The sequence below is a fragment of the Colletes latitarsis genome, chromosome 4, assembly GCF_051014445.1.
Source record: "Colletes latitarsis isolate SP2378_abdomen chromosome 4, iyColLati1, whole genome shotgun sequence".
Classification (NCBI taxonomy): Eukaryota; Metazoa; Arthropoda; class Insecta; order Hymenoptera; family Colletidae; genus Colletes; species Colletes latitarsis.
Window position 1 is genome coordinate 39536845 of NC_135137.1, and position 22084 is coordinate 39558928.

Here is a 22084-nt window from a genome sequence, read left to right on the forward strand (position 1 = left end):
AATTTCTAATAAAATTAATATCGAAGCAAAGTTCCCTCGACCTTTGAGCTTTGTCGGGAAGCTCCATCCGCTCTTGTGCGCGGTGGAATCGGAGCGTTTCGCGAATGGTCTACTATTATAATCCACTCTGTCCGTACTGCTTGCAAAGCTACTGTCGAGCGTCTAGGGGGTTAATGCGTCAGCCGTTCTCCTTTCACGCGCAATATCTCCGTCCACTTAATTAATTCGTTTCGAAGACATTAACGCAAATTGCTAGAAAACACGCATCGGGACGCAGTTTCAGGACGCGTTTAACGCGCCGCGACGATGTAAATAATAACAGAGTTATTACGTGTCGGGCGACAAAGGCAAAGGCAAAGGGCGGACACAGAGCAACCGAAAAGTGGTATTCGTCAGGCTTGCAGGATGTAGAGAGAGCAAAGGGTGGAAAAGGAGAGAGAGCGAGTGAGAGAGAAAGAGGGTGGGAGAGATGCCGTGCGTCGAGACGCCTCGGTCCGCTCAGTCACCGCCCAGACCGCGCCGCGAGCGATTCATCCGGCAGGGCAACTGTGTTCTTCGGTTCCTTTTCCGCGTCGCGGTGTCAGTGTCCCTTCTGGTGTCCCCCGGATGCACATTAACTTCCGGCGTCCCCTGGTCGAGGGTTACGCGCACGTGCACGCGTTTTCCGGCCGATTCCCATTCAGGGGAACGCGTTGTCCGACCCTCGTGTCCCTGGCGACGGCCGCCGATCCAGGAGTCGCGTGACCGCGCGGTTCCTCCACATCGTTAGGCGACACGCTCGCCTCGATCGCGCGAACCACCGGTTGTGAAGTGCTGGTGCCGTGGCGGAGTCGACTGGAGCGGATCCTGCCTCAAGCGGTTTCCTCTGGAGGCTCTCAGAAGGCAATCAAGATCCATCGCCGCCCGGAAATGCCGGAAAGTCAAGGTCACTTTATTCACTCTGGTGTTCACGCGTTTCCCGCGACGCGCCTACGAAATTCCTGGCGAACCGTCCATTCGAGACCCGGGTCCGCGATTTCCGCGTCGGAGGGTCGCGTCGAACGTCGATCGAATTCTTCGGGGTGTCCGCGCGCCTCTCTTCTCAACGGGAGACGCCAAAGGCGAAGAAGCTTCTCTTGGAGATGCACGAAAATTGAATAGAATTATTGTTCGTTTGTACGCGAGTTCGAATCGTTGGCGAAAGCGCTCCTCTTGACCTACCGCGACTGTTATCGTGTCTACTTCCATTCGAGACGGTTGCTCGTTTTAAGAATCCCCGCGACCCGACCTGCCGGGGTAAACAATTAATTATACCGCGTCTTGAAACTTCGCGGAGCTCGCGTTCCAGGCAACGATAGCTTTCCCAGAAGCAAAAGTTTCCAGTTGTTCCAACCGCGTTACGATGAAAAGAGAGCGACGTTAGCGCAACGTGCTTCGCAATTCCGATATATTCATCTTCGGAACGTCTATCTTACGCGAAGTATTCGCGAAAGTTCCCTATCGCGGTTGTTTAAGGTCGAGCGTCTTCGAGAATCGCGTAACTTCGGAAACAAAACACATTCCGCGTCCTCCGGTATCTGCACTGTTTTGTCTCCGACCTTTTGGAAGGTGAAGGCGTACAAGAAGGATTCCAAGGGTCATTGTATTCGTGTCACGTTGATCGAATTGTTACGATAACCGAGTTGACGCGGGAAAATCATCGAACGATTTTAACCTCTCCACCCGTTACGACGTGCAGTGAGTTCAAAAAGCTGTTTCATGCATCATATACTAATCGATTCCATAAGCTTTGATCTCTTTCATTTACGATCCACTTTATAGGTACTTGTTCGTGCAAAAACAAGTCGAAAATGTACGAAACAGCGTTACACCATTTTTACCAATTTTTTAATAGAATTTATTTCCTATATTTGTATTGTATGGGTGTAAGTTTGATTTTCCTATACCGATTATCCGAAACATTGTTTCCTCATTAGTTCGGATAATCCAAGTTTTTCCAAATATTCCTTCCCATAATAGCAGAGAATAAAAATTCAATTACCGAAATGGCGATTCAAGGGTGATTATTGGTCCTCGATTAGCAGCGAAAGAATCGCAGTTATTAAGAGACCGCAATCGAGTATCGAAAACCGATCGAACGAAAATTTCATGAACATCACCGATAACGAGTAACGCTTCTTAAAAATATTAATTTCGGATTTCGTGGGAATTCATCGTTGTGCATCGAACGTTAAGGTGGTGTTTTTTTGCTGATTAGAAGTTTTCCGTACCGCGCGATGCAAATAGTTTCCGCAGACACGATTTAATGTGAGTCCGACGTTTACACGCGCAGCCAGATGTGAAAACAGCCCGGAGTATCGGTGCACCTATTAACTTAGATTAACTGGCATTAGGTAGTCGTCTCGCGATCCGTTTTCCGCCCAATAAATTGCGAATCGAATATCTGGTCACCTCGTAACACGTAATCCGAATCGACAGATATACGATGCCATTTTTTGTCGATAAATTATTTCCTCGATCCGCGATACACAATCTAGCGTAAAATATTTTTACGATCCATTCATTAGCGGCGTTCGACGGCGAAAAAAGAACTATTTTCCCCGACGTGCGCGGGTTTATCGAATCATTATTCGTTCTCGATATCCGTCGGTTAGAGGAAATTGGATTTTTATTGCCACGTGTTGAACGATGTTTCTGTTAGCACGCTCGAACGTTACCGATCGTCTTCGATAATTAACGGGGAAAACGAGTCCGTTGATCGACGCACGGCTAAGAGGAAAAAACGTGATTTCGAGGAAAGTCTTTGTGGCTGGTCGTGCGACATAAAGTGCTTCCTTGCTTGAAAACTTCGAGCTCGGAAGTGGCCGTCGTCAGCCTTGCCACTGCGAACAATAAGTGGAGATAGAACGAGTTCGAGAAAGACACTTCAATTTACATTCGATACTCTAAAGGAGTATGGATCGTTCGACATTTCCATGAATAATCGACTGTAACGATGACTAGGTTTTGTATAGACCGCCGATAATACTCGAGACGCATGGAAAACGTCGACGATGAGTCTGGGAAACATTACCGATGTTTCTCGCGAAGTGTCTCTTGAAAACTAGCAAATAATAACGACGTTATTTCGTGCTTTCTACCGTTGATACGTTTACTTCGACCACTTAGCTTTCTTTCCACGTTTAAACTTACGAAATATGGGTTAGATCTGTGGTACTTAACCCTTTTTATCAAAGAACTCGTATAGCTTTTCTATGGAATATTCCTCAAAATAACGTTACATCTTTTTGCGCGGATATTATAAAAACTTGGACGGATCGCTGTACAAGACGATAAGCTTGCAAGGAACATCAGAATCCTCCAAGACTTTTTTAGTTTCAATTCTAGCAAACTTTTTATCCTAGGTCTGCATCTTTAATAGAATCCAGACAGTAAAAGATTCCGTATCCACGTTCAATTTTAACGCCATCGAGATAAAAGCAATCGTTAAAAGAGTTTTGTAGCGTATCCGGGCGTTTGCAAAATTCGTTTCTTCTAAAGCTGTCCAGGAATCGCTTTAAACTATCAAATTTTTCTAAACACGTTTAATTTTACGTGACGTTATCTCCAGCAAGCGTTGCACACGTCGTGAAGGAGCAGTGAGCACGATATTATTCCCACAGGACGTGCGCGACGACTAAGCTCATTATGTCGCCCCGAAGTAAACAAGATTATCGCTGCACACACCTTTTATTAGAGCGCACTCCTTAACGAAATAGAAGTAACAAAATGCAGGGGCCGTACAGAAAATTAACTATTCTTGTCGAGGAGAATGCGGTCGATAGAAAATGTTAAAAACTTCGAGAAGTATAATTTATTGGCTGTTGTCATTTTTCCGCGCCAAGTACAAAGGCCGAGAAAATTGAATCGCGCTGGAAAGTGACCGAACGAAACTCTTTTCCGAAGCGTTTGGGAAAATACTTCTCGGTCCGAGGAGATCTTTTCCTTCTTTCCGCGAATTCTTTTTCTCTATTTGTCAGCGAGAGACGTTCTTTTTATTAAAGACTCTCCTTTAATGAAATATCGCGACTGCGAACAACACTTCAGAAATCACAACGTTGACGCCAGACCCCCGTAACTTTCGCTCCCCAAGTTTTATTTTCTTTCGCGCGAGTTATGATACGGCACGTGCGCCGTGTTACGAACAAAATTATGGTGATTTATTTATATCGTATTGGTCGTAAAAAAATGATTTATACACCGTTCCAAAGCAATGCATCGTCGTCGTCGTATATAAGTCGTTAAAATTATAATTCTTACGTGTAAAATTTTAATAAGTTTCAGGATTTGATTTTCTAGTCCTATTTCTGCTGGCTCTTGTGTTTAAAAGCATTGCCAAGATCATGTTTTGCGTTCCGTCGTTCCTACAATTTTACTATCGATATAAACTATCAGGACCCGCCGATCTCTCTATATTTATGATTTCTACTGTTGTATCTCGTTTGTACAAACAACAATATACCTCTACTCACGAGTTACTCAGAGTAGAACGTGAGACTTCTCACATTAATTTCGAATCATGATCATGGCAATGTTTACAATTCGAACGAGCGGAAGCAATAAAAGTCTGTGCATTCGTAAAGTCAAGGCTCAGCCAAGTGCACGCGTACCCGATGGATTTTCAAAATTAATTTGACCGAAAAGAAAACCTTTCTTATCTCGCAGTAATTACAATACAGATTGAACGAAGTATTTAACAAGTGGTGCAATTTGTACGAACAAAATGTCGCCTAGAATTTTAATCGTAGAAAGGAGTTTGAGATCAGCAGCGTACAGAAAGTATTTACTTTGTAAGAAGGTTTCAGAAATGTTATTAACGATAACATTGAATTCAAGCGGAACAGGATGCAAGTCTTGAGATACCCTAGATGAAATATTAATATACCGGGAGAAGAAGCTCTGTAGCTTAACTAATTATGTTCTATTCATAAGGAAAGTAGAAATCCCGGACAGTAAATTACCTCCGGTTCCTATGGCTTTCAACTCGTATATTAGGATGGAACGAACTTCGCTCAAAGGATTTCTAAAAATCGGTATAAACGAAATGAACATGACTGGAAATAATTTTTAATCACATACACTGTCTAACGAAATCATATTTATTATCTTCGCGTGAAACTATTAAAATAGAACGAATACAAAGGCAGGAAATTTGAATCGTTAAGAGCTTTTCTGACGAAACCCAGGACATTATTCGATAAAGCTGTGCTTTTGCTTTGGCTTCCGAGCCAAGTACTGCGTTTCTTCAAATTTTTCCCGTAAATTTTCCGAGTACTTTTATAGTCGTTTCAGGGTTTCATGCGCTATAGAAACCGAGACTTAATTTCCGCCTGTTTTCGCTTGCATTTCTTAATCTATGCGCGCGATCTCGAGTTTCGCCCGAAGGATTCCCAGTTCGCTGTCAGATAAAAGCACTCGAAGACGGCACGCGATGAATAAATTCATTGCAGTAATCACCGGCATTGTTCCTCCATCTTGGTACAAACAGATCGGACGAACCGCTGTGTTTCTCGGTTAAATCGAGCAGCGTAAATAATCGTGTCAGTTTCGCGGGTTTACCCGATGCACTCCGGAACGCTGGCTACATTTTTAAGCAACGCGTTCGAGCTACGAAACGGGAAATGCTGTTTAGTTAATTGCTTGCGAGCCGTGTAAAGCGTCGAGTGGAGCGACGAGAATTTTCAAAATGGAATTTGTCGCTCGACTGCGACGCACAAGAAACGACAGCCCCTTGAATCGGAATGGGATGTATGTACTTTAGATCCGTCTTCGAGGAAAGTGGCCATTTACATCAGTTCACAGTGTATAGAGAAGAATGAACGGCTTTATGTCATCGCTTCGTCGTTCCAACGTATTCTCGTATCTTTTTTAGAAGAAAATTCCAAAGAAACAACGCCGTATATATTTTTGTTTAATGCTCCTTGCCCCGACGGGTAATTCTTTTTATAGATATTTAATGTTTCGGTCGGGGCATTTTTGTTTAGAAAATAATAGTTCTCGTGAAGAACGGCGAGGCTTGTTTCGAGCGATTCGCCAGCGGAGAAATAATACCGGCGCATTTAACCGGAACAAGATATTTTCCACGGTAGACTGGCTTTTCCGCGAGCATTCAGACTTTTGACATTTTATTCGAGCGTAGATTCGTCGATTTATATACAAAGTTCAATCTCTAAATGCGCGTTCGTTCTGATCGACCGCGTGTTTACATAACATTCGCCGACATTCCCCAAGGATGCGCGTTTGCGAAAGCTTCTCCCTTTGAGCTCGACCTTTCGAGCTTTTAATTCCGCGAAACATCGGTTAATCGGAAACACGACCATCCGGACTACCCTGAAATTGTTTTACGCTCGCGTAACAATTTCCGAACGAGACCGCGCCCGGCCAAATTTGATTAAACGATTTTTTTACCCCCGATTGTTTGGCAGAACTTCGCCATTTTCCCCTTCGGAACGACGAGAGGCGCGCGTCTCGACTCGTCCCTTTCAATGACCTGCATAAAGATTCTCGTTAAAATACCGTCCTCCGGAGAGGACCAGAGAGAGAAAAAGCGGACTACGCTTCAGGGAAGTTTTAAGTGTAACGCCCTTCTTCGTTTTCGTGCTCTTATCTTATCCTCTGGTCGAACTCTTATTATCCTATTTTCATGCTTCTTCATCGGCTGAATTGGGGTTATCGGAGCGCTCAATTATTTGGGTCATCCAAAGGCTAACGTTTTGTGCCGCCGTCGAACACACCCGCTTTCCACGGAATACTTTCCCACCTATAAATAATGACCGCGCGACAAAACAATGTAAGGGGATATTTAACCGAGATGAATTTGGAAATTAATTATTGGAACCTCGTATGCGCGAGGAATCTCACGCGAGGGTGAAACAAGTATTATATTATAGTGCCGCACGTTTCAGTGATATATTGATACGAATTCTTCGGAGGTTTGTATCAAATCACCGGCAATTTCTTCTATCTAAATACACTCTGTGTTTCATCTTAGAATAATATACCCAATTAATTTATAAAAATAGAGATAGGCATCTTTTGTCCAAGTTCGTAATATCGAAAAGATAGGTAAGGAAACAAGGATTATGGTTTAAAAATATGGAGAAGCAAAGTAAAAATAGGTGCCTGTGAATAAGAAGGATGGCAGTTAGCGGAGCGATATGAAAGATTGATGTAGATAAGGTTGACAAGATCGTTAAGGAGAATCGGTGTTAAGTATCTTGTAGACGAAGCTACAAGGGTGATCTATCTTTGTTTCTCGTTGAATCAGCTAGGCTTTTCAAACAGGGGGGAGATGCGGTCAAATTTATGGCTATTGCATATGAACCGGAAACAAGATTTTCGAACACGTTTTACGCGGGAGATGACGAGGAGAGGCGAGGAATAATCGTAGATCGAGAGAGCAGACGAGACGAATATAGAATAGGAAGACTAGTAAGCAACGCTACGAACAGATTCACGACTCTGCGTTAAAACTTTAGAACTGTCCGAGCGAAGACAGAAGCCACGAAGTTCTCCGCGAAGACCAACATTTTTTGGTACTTTAACGAGACGAATGGTTTCCATAAACACGTTAGAAAGATAGATTTTTTTATAAAGAAACGCTACAATGTTGTAGATAAATCGTACTAGAAGTCTTTGCCATTTAACGAGCTAGAGTTCGAGAAGTCATAATCAAGTAACAAACACGATGTCGCGAATATTCGTGGTTCAGGCAGGAATTAGAACAGTCGAGGGGGCAGACAAATCAACGAATTTCATCCGTTCGCAATTTTGCACGGTAACTCGACGAAATCTCCCGACAGAGCCCCGAAGAAGTTTCTATTCCTCGTCGTGCAAGCTGCGCCGGCTGATCTGCATACGCGTCGGCTCTTGCATACAAATTACACGCATGCAAATAGCATCGCGATAGGCGTGCACGCGTGCAACGTGACATTGAATACGATGGAAGTGTATCGAAGTTAGAGACGCGTGTCGATATGGAGTAAACGACCGTGCTCGTGCACGTGTATTACAGGCGAGCACGTATGTAGTAACAACGCGGCGCATCTGTCAGGGCTGGTATTGTGCCACCGAAATTGTTTCGGCCTAATCGTCATCTCCGGATCAGAAATTGCTCGATGCCCAATTTTCCAGCACCGTAAACAAACGCGTCGCGGGGATCCGCAAGAAGCGGGCTCCTCTTCCTATAGCTTGTGCGTGGCTTTTAATTTCCGGACAGTGGCAAGCGCTGTCCGAGAAAATGCAACCAGTTCCATTCGGCTGCATTCGAAAGACTGGGTGAACCGGGCTTCGATCGAAGCTTTCTTGAATCTCACGCTGCAAAAAGACCGATAAGACGAACGGAACGTCCCTGTGTGCACCGTACAGGATGATTGTAGTTACTGGGTCAGGCTATCGCTCCGTTCTAAGCGAAAGTAGAGATCGTAGAGGAAAATTACGACGTTGAACTCTTTATTTTAATGTTTAAGGTCCCTTCGACCGTGACTCGGGCCAGGAAACTTTCCGTGAAATCTGGTAAGGAACTTCGAGCGGATGATATAATTAGGTTCGAGCATAACAACCTGGAAAGCAACCGTGACAGCGTTGAATTATTCTGTTAACGTTGTTGCAAATTCGTCGCGAGTCGTCGCGACATTTAAAGGATGCGTCGTAATTTTCAAACACACACACACGCGCGCGCTCGAGTAGGATCGATTTTCCCGGGGCGGAAAAGTTTTCCTCGGGTTCGTTATGCGGTTACTTTCGTTCCGAATCGCGAGCGTTGTCGCACCTATTTCGCCCTGCGCCTAGGCGGAAATCAATTTCGTTCCTTCGGGGGTATGCAGATGACGTCTCCGCGCGGGAAAAAGTTGATCGACAAATTGATCGAGTCGGGCATCAAAATTGCCCCGCGTTGCCAATAAAACTTCACCCGTGCTTCCTGGAATTCTCTACGCCCTCAGTACTTTCCACTCGTCGTAGTAAAACACAGCTCGCAGAAAGATCGAGTTTTAAAGGTCGTGGTAACTTAACTTCGAAACATTTTTCATCGACGCGGTGTCGTAAAGCTTATGGTCGATAGTGTGCAGAACTCCAGGGCATAATGGAATCGTCGATTCGTGTCCCAGAAGGTAGTGTAACGTACAGACAAGTTGATAGTGTTCCATGTTTCCCAGTTTCGATGTCTCGCCAGCGTTACAAACTCTGTCAACGTATCGCGAAGAATGAAACTATCTTCAATCGCGTAACTTTTGCAGGGCACAGCGAAATCTCGTGAAATTTCACAAAGGATCCGCAATCGCGGCTCTCGTTAGCTAGCCAATTAACAATCCGTGGATAACGTCGTAATGATAATCCCTGGAATGGAAGTGATTGTGACCCGTATAGAGTCAGACGCCCCAGTCAGCCTTCGTAAGGCATCTGAGAGGGAGGAGGCCTCTCATTTAATTTTTCAATTCATAAATATACATTAAAATTAATTTGTGGACCAAATAAAAGCTCGTAGGTTCAGCACGGATGACCCAGAGTGACATCGTAGAGAAGTTTCCACGTGTTCACGGGCCAACCGACCAACCCTAAACGAGTTCCCCCCATTTGTTTACTTTGTTCCGTTGCTAATGTTTGAGAAGGCGCACGAATCTCGCGGAGAGTCGGCGTCGCGGCGCGTACCTAAACGTCGACGCCCCAGAGCGACGCCATCCTCATTGATCCCCTCCTCCCTCCCGATCCCCGCGTTCACGATCCTCTCGTTGCTTGTCTTCTTCACCCGCGTGTTTAACTGGCCTCGCTGGGCTACGACTTGTTCCTACGACTGTCACGGTGGTCCTTTACGACGACTGCGACACGTTACGAACGAGAGCAAACGTCGCCTAAGTTTCCTGGATTCTTGAATAAGTTTACAATCGCCATAAAATCCCCTTTCGCGATTCAACCAAGCGTCGACTCACGGTAAATAAAAATGTGGTCAGTCCTGTCAAGACTTACAGTTATCGTCTTCGATAGAAAATTAATTTAACGAATCGTGAATTACTAAAGAATATATCTGCATTTTTCTCAGAGTCGGGTCGTATTGCACAGCTTCGCTCTAAATTGCAAAGTAGAAAAGGTTCTCGCGGGGACGAGATAATGGCCGATCGAACCATGCTTTCCCGATTACGGAGGAATTTAAACTTTCCGGCGGACTGATTGAGCCAATCGAAAAGGGACGCATTGTTCGAATAGTCGAAAAGAGGAACATTGTTATCGGTTTCGCGTCATATTCGTTCTTTTTTCCCTACCGAATCCGTTCTCCGGAGATTCATTCATCCTGCGCCAGTCGTTCGTTCTTGTCTCGTAATTCGAGTCACGCGTTACCGTGTAACGACGAGATTGCGAAAGGAAAGTTTTTATCGACGTTACAACCGAGCCGGGGATAAACGAACCCGGGCGTTCCGAATTTCCCCGGGAACGAGTAATAAGCGGACGAGGATGGGACGGCTGAGAAAGACGATTCGCGAATTAAAAGCACGCCGAGATTAGCATTTCAATATTCAGGTGACCGTCGCTGCCTTTGACTCTTCGCCGCAGAGTTTCGCGAGGAACCGAGCCAGAAGATTAATTGCGTCGCATCAAGCAATGAAAATTGTATCTCGATTCCTTGGGACGGAATCCCTAATCGGCGAAATGAAACGCCACCATTGGTACCTCGGATTTCTCCTCGCTGTCGAGATATTGCAAGTTTTATTTGAGTATCTCGGAATTTGTTCAATGCATAACTTGTAAATTAGTTATCGATAGGAAGTTAATTTAAAAAAAGTTATCTAACTTCCAGACAAGTTCGACAATTTTACTCGAGACTTGTTCAAGCGGAAATAATTTGCATAGTAGGGAAGGATTACGAAAACGGAGGATCGGAAGTATGTGAAAACTATCGTGCAAGGAATTCGAGGCCTTAACATTATTTTCTCGTTAGAGGGTTATAGTAGGAGGCGGAAAATGCGGTTCAGTCGTTTTTACGTTGTTGGTTATTCACGCGATGCAACGGTTGTTGCACCCTCGTCGCGCGTAACCCGCTTTGCTTTTAATTTTTCCTCGGTCCCCTGTATCGCGCCATAAATTCCGCCCGCTCGAAAAATAATTCAAACGACTCCGCGATACAACAAATGCGCCTTGTTATCGCGTGTTTGCAGAAGTATTTCCTTTTCAATAGAGTTCGGTTGATCCAAGTTAATTGTTAAATCACATGTTCCGCGTTCAGTACCGGTAGATTTCACCGTCGACTTAATATTTTATATCAACACGTTCGCTACCAGGCGTATGCGACGATTGTCGATTTTATACCCGTATATAACCTGTCGACAATTGTCACATTGCGGGGAAGTCTACGTTCATACTACTCAGTTGGCCCATTAAATAAATGTTTATTTGTACTTAATTGAAAGCGTACGATTACTACAAATATATCGCGACCTGTCGCGGACCATTTCCCCGGTCGAATTGTGGCGGGGAACGCGTTGAATTTAGATTTCTGCCTCGTATCATTGATTGTAATATCGTTTGCATTAAAGAGCGGAACGTTTGTTGCAATTACGCGATCTCACGTTTCCTGTCATCGCGCGGTGCAAAGCGTATGCAACGCGTATCGGTCTTATCTAATAACCAAAGATAAATGGCTGTCCCGACCCATTAGCCGCAATATCGATTCTCCAAATGAGTATCAGGATTTGCAGTGTCCATTAAAGTGACCGGACCTAAATCTAAACCTCGCGCAATTTATCAGTCGGAGAACGTCGGCCGAAACTTTGCGAGCTTTCCGCGAACGGAGTCGTTTAACGCTCGAAATCGCTGTTTCGACACGGATGTTTCGCGTCGCGAATAATTCTGGAAAATGCCTGGACATCCAAAGCGATTTGGAACTTTGCATACTTAATTCGACGCGGAACGAGCATCCAAAATTCCCGGGACATCGGTGTTATCGACAAAGCTACGAGGTAGCGGAGCCGGAAAATACGTTAATTCCCGAGTGAATCATTAATTTTTTACTTAGTCGATTTCACCATGAATATCACGCGCGTTATGAATCATCTTGTTTTCGAACTAGGATCGCTAAACTTGAAGCACAAGTGCCTTTAAAAATATTTACAGTTACTAGCGTATCTTCTAATAATATCTGCTACAGTTCTCCGTTAATAGTCAACTAGATTCGACGTACAACTATCAGAGAAGCGAACTAGTTTTGGTCGAGAAAGAAATTTAAAGGACACGGTGATGGGGATAGGGAAGAAATATTTTAATGCCAATATAATTATCGCGCTCGGAACAGGCAGAGGCACCAGAAATGCCTGTGCCATGTCATAGTTCTGTGTACATTTTGATCAAATTTCTCGCGTACTTTAGCGAATATTTTACACGGATTCCCCTCTGTGCGCTTTTCGTTTGCATCCTGAAGTGTTTCCGTGTCATCTTTCGCGTGGAAAATTCAACGTAATTTGCGAGTACTTTTCTCTAATTTTTAACATGCGCTCGTTCGAACGCGAGTATCGCTAAACTGGTTTAAAGAAATACCAGAAGCATCGAAATCTATCTGTAAAAAAAAAATCCGCGAATAAAACCGATCCATCGTGCGACAGTAGATGATTCTGGCGCAAGTAGGGGCTTCTGAAAATTTTAACGGCCGTGCAACAGCATCGAAAACACGGCTCTACGGTATCTCGAAAAATTGCGCTGTCGCTGGGGGATGGAATATAAATAGGAATGTCGGGTTTTGTGGATTTTACGAATGTATGGTTGAAATGATAATTTTTCTCCAATATTGCGAAATGAAATTGAACGATAGGCAAATATTTTTCCATTAACAAACTGCACCGAACGTTAAATTGGTCTTTGAGAGAGAATTGGAAACGTATATTAATTCTACGTGCAAATACGTTTCTGAAAAAAAAAAAAACGGATTGTTATTGGAATTAATATGTGTTATTGAATCGTGCTCGCGAATTAAATCTACGAAACGAGATATGATTTTCATTGTTATCTGTTGTTTATTGCCCATCGAGGTTAGAGAATCGTTTATTTCTATACTTTCCTATCGGCTTGGATCGAAGTTTGGCCTTCGGTGGCCGATTTGCACAAACGCTCAGCTTCGAATTCGTCCAAGAGGGGCTGCATTGCGGTACCAGCCGTATTGTTTGGCCCCCGATGCACAAAGCACACGACCATTTCCGGCCGTACACGCCAAAACGTTTGTCAAACACGTAGCTGGGCGAACGCGGAGCTACGAAAGTAGTCCTTTTCCGCTTTATTCGTTCGCCACACGAACACGCGTAAGCCCAAACTTCTCGTAAGAAAAACAATACTCGAGGGGGGAGGCTTTCCTTACGTTCATCAAACTTTTCTCATATTCCGTCCCGAGAGATTCTGTCGCTAGCTAAGAAACCAAAATCCTCCCTTCGATTTGTATTATACATTCGTACATTTATAGGTTTCAATTTGTATATACATTTGTATAGCTATTAAATCGATGCAACGCAAAATACAACTTGTTTGTTCGACTGTGTTTCGAATCATCGATCGTGGAAAAGTTAATAAATTAGTAGTTCCCATAAAACTGTTGTCACCAACATCCGGACGAATCTTCCCCATCGGTTTCGCCGAAACAGGAGGCTCGTAACCAACGTTCTACATTTTCAATTTGTTTTCTACCGAAGGAGAGCTGTCGTTTCGATTATGTTACGAGTTTCGCCCTTTGCATCGGCGCCAGGGTGTCCCATGAGCATCGCGAATGAAGGACTCGAGAAACGGAATATCTCTCTTGAAATATCCGATCTTGTTTGCTCGGAGTTCGAAAACGTGGCTGGATGTTGTCTCCTTTTATCGAGTTAGAATTGCACCGGTGACGCGAACAGGAAACCCTACGTCTCGGTGTCCTGCGCGTGACGACGACGGACAATCGAAAATATTATTCGCGAATGTGCACATATTCCGACATTCACCCACCCCTGAGCTTTACGCGAATAATGAGACGGTCGGGATTAAAGTTTAATGAACACGAATCGCGCGGTTTTAATCGGGACTGCGAGCAGCGGTGCATAAAAATTTCGCTAGCAATTACAATTGGTACCACCCAGGGGGCGACGAAAAAATCAAACGTAAATTCGGTGACGAATCGTTCGATTTTATTTGCGTGTATACAAGCGAACGAATTTATTTTACGAGTTGCAATTCCCAAGCGCGGTTTACCGCCATAATTCCATATTACATGCCCAAACAACTTTAAAATAACAATGCAAAATAAAAAGAATAACTCTTTTGGCAATATATCGCGTATACAATATCGCCTACAGGCAATGTATTTAATTTAACGATATAAGTACAATGACTATGATCTTATACTTCGCGTTTTAAACACAACAGGTCCATTGAAATAAATTGCAGCAATTTCATACACGTGCATGCATCGCGCCCATCTCTCGTGGTCTTTATTTTCCCCCGCGTTATCAATTCCCTTAATCTCGGCCATTAATTAGACGAAATTTGAACGAGCGTGCCCGAGGATTTCGTTCGACAAACTTTCCCGTTATTACGGCGAATATTCTCACTTTATCGGACGCTGAAACGTGGATGTCTTGATCTAGCTACTGTCATCGAATCTGCCGTCGTTCCATGAAAAAAGAATTTAATATCGATGTCCGTGTAAATACGATCGAGACTCGCTGACGTGGTAGGAAACATGCTGGTAATAATCCTTATACGGGACCCCCTGCTTCTTTCTCCTTGTCTACGACACTGTAATCACTCATTTAATATCCGACAGGGAGAACCTAATTTCTGTGAGCCAAGATGAAAGACCCCGTGGCGCGGACCATTCGATTGAAGACAGATGAGTAACCTTCTCCGTCGGTTTTATTGAACTAAAAACGTTCTGCTCGTGGCTTGTGCGCGGGACCACTTACGATAGAAAATTTTGTCGAGAAGGTGCAGAAAACATCCCCCAATATTTATGCAACAATTACATACATTTATTCAGAGTAAATTTGAATTTGGGAAAATGGATATTCTTTATAACGTTTATGGGATTCTTCAACTTTCTCGCATTGGAATAAATGTTAGCCACGAACGGTGCACCAAAGTCCCCCATACTTCAACGAGTTAATTAAACGTCGACGTCGAATTGCACAATTATCGACAACGTTTGAATCGAACACGTAAATGAATTGACAGCGTTGAAAGGCTGCGGGCGAAATTTACTTTGAATCTACTGGCGCGATTAGTTTCACGCTACCGTATCTATAAACAAGGCACATAGAGGTTTTCTGAAACGCAATGCCATATATTTTCGTAACCCTGTTGCGTTTAAACGACCGCAGTATGCGATGTAAAATGATTCTGGCGGGGAAACAAAGACACCTTGATTTGCAGTCTTAGGCATCAAAAATGTTCCAACTCACAATTCGATTCACAGACTTGTAAGACATTATGAAATCTACATAAGATTAAGTCCATTTGCTCTCTAAATATAAATTACTACGGCGATCATTTTCCAGTCGATTCGGTATGCCCAGGGAAAAGCGTTCGAAATCATTTTTTATCGCTGGTACTCGTGTCACGCGATTCGCTTTGTCCAATTGACAGTGTATTGCATAAAATTTGCGTAAATTTGTACTCCACATTGTGCTTTTTCGGTTCGATCACCGCTCGTGACTGTAATGCAGAAAGTCGGCCGTTTAAAAGAGAAACATTTGCCGATGTTATCGAACTCTCGTCCTTTTACGATCGTCACCTTTGCCCTGGAGAGTCAGGAGATTATGATGTTCCACTCGGCTTTATCGCGTTTCTCGAGGTACTTCGCAAACAGTAATACACATTCGCGAGGCCGTTTTCTCGTAGAAGCCGGCGAGGTACACGCGAGAGTCGAACATGCTCGTAGAAAGCACGTGTCGCACACACCTAAACTCGACTCGGGGTATTTGTCTCCATGTACAATTACATCGTCCCCGTGAAACCATACGCTTCGATTCGTTTGAAAGCGTTTGCACAGATTTCAAGTTAACCGAACCGACTGTTTCCTAAATCTTGCCGCTGCGTTTCAATCGAAATTACGGTTACGCGACTTAATCGGGACACTGTTTGTAGATTTGGTTCCAGATGTTTGTACTTTGGCATGGAATTGATTCTCTTCAAAGTTTGGGGAGATCAGGACAGCTCGATCGACCGTATCATTGTCTTAATCGGTCGCGTTTCTCGGACGATAAACTATAAGACGTATCGACGAATTTCCCCGATCCGTGATCCACTTCGAAGCAAATTCGAGTAGAGAGAACGATTTCGCGAAGCACGAGGATTCGTAAGAGTTTTATTCGAAAATTGATAAACATTGCTCATCTTTTAAGTGGTCGATCGTCGAGCAAACGCAAACGTAAACTGTATATCGAAACGTGCTCGAGTAGGAACTTGGCCACTTTTTATTGTTGTATACGTTAAACAGTCAGAATGTGCATCGAACGTTCCCGGCGAGTAAGTAACGCCGAGGATCCGATCGAGTACTTTGCTTCGATAAATAGAAGATAAAATCGGTCGAGATGTTGCACAGACGAGAACAGGATCTTGGTGAATTCTATTTTTTATTTATTTTATCAGGAAGACTGTACAAGGCAACGAGGGTTACGCTTTTCCAATAACACTCCTCGCTCGCTTTATTGGCCGCAGCAAATGTTTGGCAAAGCGTGAAACTCCTTTTAGTAAACGCAATCGGCCAATTTTTGCCGCGAAACCGACCAAAACTTTCAGACACTTATAGAAAAAGTTTTCTAATCGAGCGGCACGACGGTTTGGAAACACTTTAGACAATAAAAGCGCGCTTTTTGCCCTCCTCCATCTACGAATGGCTCGCGAACGTGCAAAGGCGCAGCCGGCTTTTCGCGTGGTTTCTAGTATGCAAATCCGAAACGCAATTAGTTTTCCGTGCAGGGAATTAACCTGGAGGCGCCCAATTATGAGCGTGAAATTGAGGTGTCAACGCTCGAAGCGTTCTATTCTTCTTTGCGAGCGTTTTGCCCCGACGAACTTAAATTACGGAACACCACGCCAGGAGACAGTGTTCCTCCAGAATGCACTTTTTCGCGTAACAATGCGTCTTGTGGGCTCAGACCTCTTGTTCTTCGAGCACTTCTCGGCTCTGGAAACTCGATTTGCTCCCAGTGAAGTTTCTCGACTCGTTTTTCTAACTCACTCCCGTTCATAAGTCGCTGGATAGTCGCTAGTTTCGAGCAAAATTATTATTAGAATTTTACTCTTTGTTTCGACCTCGGCGATTCGATCGACCAGGCCAATTTCGTAGACGCGGCTGCGGAAACGTAACGACCGATTCGATGAAGCTCGTAAATGTGTTAAGGGGAGTCGAATGCAACACGAGTGCTTCACGTGGCCGCATGCTAGTTCGACAACAGCTGCGGACCATCCAAGAACGCGCCTACATGCGGTTCTCGCTTGCTCGAAAGCATCGACTATGCTTTCATTCTCGAAACATCCCTCCCTAATTCTCTCGATTTTCCCGTTCGTCTCTTGCAAAAGCTGCCGGAACTCTCCGTTTATCCTCTCCTCGATTCGATCCATCGGAGAGTTCCGGTGGGATGTTTTTATTCGTAAGAAATAAAAAAAAAACCTTTCTACTGAAAATACTTTAACCCGTAACTGTACTATCGTAGAATATTTCCCCAGTGGCTACATTTTGTTATAATTAACATTGTGTTATTTTGTACAACTGCCCAGATAACGTGAAAACAGTTATGAAAAGAAGTCTATGCATTTTATTTTTCAATAGTATACTTTTGGGACGTTGAAGGCCCCACGATTACAAATTCCAAACAGAGTAGTAAAAATAGGTGTATTATTTCTGAGGTGGATAAAATAATTTGAAAAAGAAAACATTGATTTCTGGAACCGCGAAGCATTTCCTTTTAGCGCTGACATAATACGTCATCACGTCATCGAGCGAGTGAAATATTGCATGACGCAGACGCTGAATCATCGGTGGTAAGAGATTTCTCATCATTAAGAGACTGCATCATAAACGAAGTATACGAGTAGATCTTACATCCAATTTGCCCAAAGAATTTTTTTCTTGAAACTGCGTAGGTTTTCGAAAGTATGCCTATTCTCCAAAAATGGTTGCAATTGACTCCCGCTTTCAGAACGATTTGAAATTTTTTTCTAACTCCTATACATAGTCTGTGATTGCATCGTGTTCTTAGATCTCGGTTAGCAGTCGAGCAGAGAAGTTTGCGCGTTTACGTGAGCGAAATTCAATAGCATTCTGCAATACATAGTTTAGATCATCCGGTCCGACATCGGGCGGTAACACGGTTCCGGATGCTGAATCATCGAGTTCGCTGGTTCTCGTAGCCCGGGAATACAAGACCGTAAAGTTTCCTTACTGTCTGGGCTGTTTCGGAGCTCTCGACTAAGTGCCAGACAAAGCGTTAGACTCGCGATTATGGTACACCTGACGGAAGAGAATCAAAGACAGCTTAAGGGACGACTCTCCTTATCCGAAGCTACTAAAAATAAATTTTGAAATTATTTTAAAAGAATAGAGTCTAACGTTTCGAAAAGCCTAAACCTGTACAGTCTCTGGAAAGAGAGTTTTCCATTAGACTTTTCTCCGCGGTGGTCGCATCACACGTGCGGATCCCTGTCAGAGGCGCGATACCTTAAGAGCACTTTCCATTTTTAGAGTAGTCTTTCGAGAGCGCATAAATAGAAAAAGACAGCTTGTACACGGACTGGCGGCACTTTGTACGCGTTTCCAGAAGGAGCGTGTCTCGCTTTTCTATTTCATCGTCAGAATTGTGTGCGTGTGCGTAATTTGAAAAAAATACACTCCCCGTGGAAAGGGGCTTTCGTATTCGTTCTCTAGGGAGAAGAAAGGTGCAGAATTGTGAAATTCGTGTTACGTCAATTGCTTTAATTTCATCGGTAGGAGACAGGGAAATAAAGAGATAACGTCGACTTCGAAATTGGATATGCTGCACCGCCCGTCTCGGCTGCATTCCCTTAATTACTCGCGCGGATGGTGTACTAATTAACAGAAACGCCGTTCTCTGTTTTAGGCGAGACGAGGACACGAGGGCTGATCCGATGAATGGGACTCAGCTCCGGCACAGGTATTGTCTAGAAATAATTTCGACAGACCCGGTTCCGTGGAAGCTGGGGACACCTTAATCCGTGTGTCGCTGGACTAGCTAGAATTCTTCCTACCCCCGAATAATCGATTCTCGGACAGTACTATCCCTGGGAAAGCTCTGCCCCGCTATATAACACGTTAGCGAAATCGTTTGGTTTCTTTTCTTCGAGTTGCTGATTCGAGTCACGAGTACCACGACGCTATAGAATTCCAAACGAATTCGGAATAGGGAAAACTTGATTATTTTCCGATTCGTCTTCGAGCTTATCGAACGATTACCAATACCATCGACGACTCCGTCGACTTCATAATCGATCCGCCATCGAAAGGATTGCGCTAATGTTCGTGGAATTTCCTCGAAAATTCAAGGATTGCCGAGCAGTCGGAATCAGTGGACGCGGAATTCAAAGAGATTCCATTTGAGATATCGAGCCGAGCGTATGTACTGAGCTTGCTCCTGTAAACTGCAGTCGCGAGCCAGGATTATTCGCTTCCTTGGGATACAATCGAGTGAAAAACGCGGGGGTGGATCCGTCTTATATGGGAAAATATTAGATTACTAGCGAGCGTGGCGCGCGCCAAATGGGGCGGGAATCAGATTCATCAAGCGCGTCGAATGCATCTCAAGATCCACCATCGCATAATGTTTCAGCAATTATCGTATTCGAATATTTTAAAGGTATTCTTGGGTATCGTTTCGACGACGCGTTCTTCCATATCCCGCTGAATTCTCAATCCCCTTAATCCAATTTCCCGACAAGGGCAGAAAACAAATAGACTGTAACAAAAGCGTTCTGTCCTTTTTATCTAACGGGAACAGAAAGTGGATGGAGCAAGAAGCTCGTGAATGCGATACTTAATCACCGAGAAAGCTCGGAACGTAAAATACGAAATAAAAGGAACAGGGAGGCTAGATTTGAACCTGATTCGCGATATAGGATTCGCTTCTGCGAGCATCCGTCGCTAATATTCTCCTTAACAGACGAGAAAGGAAAACGCACTTGGCATTTTGTTAATTTCAGATCTACCGATTAGCGTTGGAACTTGCAAGAATGCAAAACATTCAGACTCCTCGGCGCCGCAGAAATTCAATTATCCGATACAATTCCATTATAATTGTTACGTTTGCACACTATGCGTATCGCTAATAATCCATTAAAGGGTTACATAGCATAATGAATAAGGAAAAAGCTCTCGTTCTCTGTAGCTGCTCGTTTTTCCCCGTCTGGCTCCCCCTCGATTGTGTCGAAAAATTAGAAACAACGAGAAAAGGAGCTCTTTCCGCGGGGCTCCTTTATCCATTCGCGAGGTTCTTTCTCCGCACCTTTATTCCCCGCGTGCTTTTCTTCGTCGAGGAAATGCAAAAAGCGACGACACGCGACGCTCGCGGCGAGCGCGAAAGCTTCGAAGCGACGGAAGAAAGAGCCAAAGGCGAGGAAACGCGACGAAGAAAAAGCTTCGAGAGAGAAAAGGGGGTACGTGGCTTATCTCGAACTCGATGCGCCTGAAAGCCATTCTGGAGCTTTTACCGCGCCGCTAGACACAGTCGAGTGCCGTCAGCTCTGTATCATGGTCGCCTTCTCTTCTGTTTCACAGCGACTTCCGGAAGACGAGCGATCGGAACTCGTCGTTGAATACGAGCCTAATTGGAACCGAAAGCTGCGACCGTGATCTTGTCTTGTAATGGCGGCGGTAACGAGCGTTCTTCTCGAACAAACGCGCCGTCGATGGTTATTGTCGGGAAACTGAAGTCGAGCAACCGAGCTGGGCAAAATTCTTACCCGGGGATAAGATCTTAATTTTAGACGAGACCATATTAATTTCACGGGAATTTTGTTTTCATTAACTTTGCAACGACGCCAGAGTTGGGTTTTTATTCTCGAATAACAAATTAAATTGTCAGATTCACTCGCAAACTTTGCTCATTAGATGATCTGACTGTCGAGGATTAATTGAAGGCGAATGTTACAAACGTTCGAACTTCATTTTAGCGTTAAATCATGGTCAGTACGATGTGATAGTTAATAAATCACTTCCTTCTCGGTGGATCATTATTTACTTCTGAAAATAAGAAGGGCAAACTAGCTACCATTTCCCAAGAATTCCATTGTTTTAGCAAATAAATTGATACACATTACTTTTCCCATTTATATTAACATCAAAATTTAAGAATGTGTATGCTTTATAGGTAAATTGTGAGCACGTGTGTGAAAGTAACAATGGAGTTGTAGTGTTCTAAAAATAGCTAGTGATAGATGCATTATTCGATATTTGTTTATGCGATTCCTGGTTTTAGAGTACAATAGTACAGTGTTTTCTAACAGGTGTGACGTGGCATACTGATGTGTCGTGGAAAAATATTAAAAGTTTAGTCAGGAGTTTGAAATTTTTATCACGCGTGTAATCATCGGTGCTTATACACGGTGGGGTATTTAAAACTAGCCACATGAATAACTGGTTTATTTTTAAAGATAGAAAAGAATGTTTGAGCTGGAAATTGTTTGATATCACGGCTAACACAGTGTGATGATGTTGAACCGGTCATTCGTCTTACCAATAATATATCGTGCCAATTAAAAGAATCTTAAGGACCTTAAACTATCTTTGGTGCTTCCACCATGAAACTTTTTCTCAGACAATGAATCTTTAAAAATAAATCAATTCCTCCAAGCCATCTGTTTTACATGGCTAACACCGTCTTGGAAATATAAAATATTCGTGATTTTTCAGGAATATACTGCAATGGAACTACATGTTCGAACAACTTGGACTCGTAATACATGAATATGCACTAGTTTGTAGAACACAAAAATATTTTTTTTCTCCGATAGTCGTTTTTTATTCAAAATGGTGGCCTCATCCAGAGAGTTTTCTCGTGTACGGAATAAAATATCGGTGATTTTTCTTGTCCATTGATCTGAATTTTAAATT

General features: G+C 43.7%; 1 protein-coding gene across 5 annotated transcripts in view; it reads left to right on the forward strand.

Moving 5' to 3' along the window:
* Nucleotides 1–522: 522 nt before the first annotated feature.
* Trpgamma (Transient receptor potential cation channel gamma) overlaps nucleotides 523–22084 on the forward strand; it is a 79899-nt gene continuing 58337 nt past the window's right edge. For 3 of the 5 annotated variants that reach the window (XM_076763079.1, XM_076763081.1, XM_076763083.1), the window contains exon 1: nucleotides 523–925. The gene's annotated coding sequence lies outside the window, so the exon portion shown is untranslated. Of the gene's footprint in view, nucleotides 926–19079; nucleotides 19134–22084 lie in introns of all 5 variants that reach the window. The other 2 variants (XM_076763080.1, XM_076763082.1) reach the window with 2 other exon arrangements.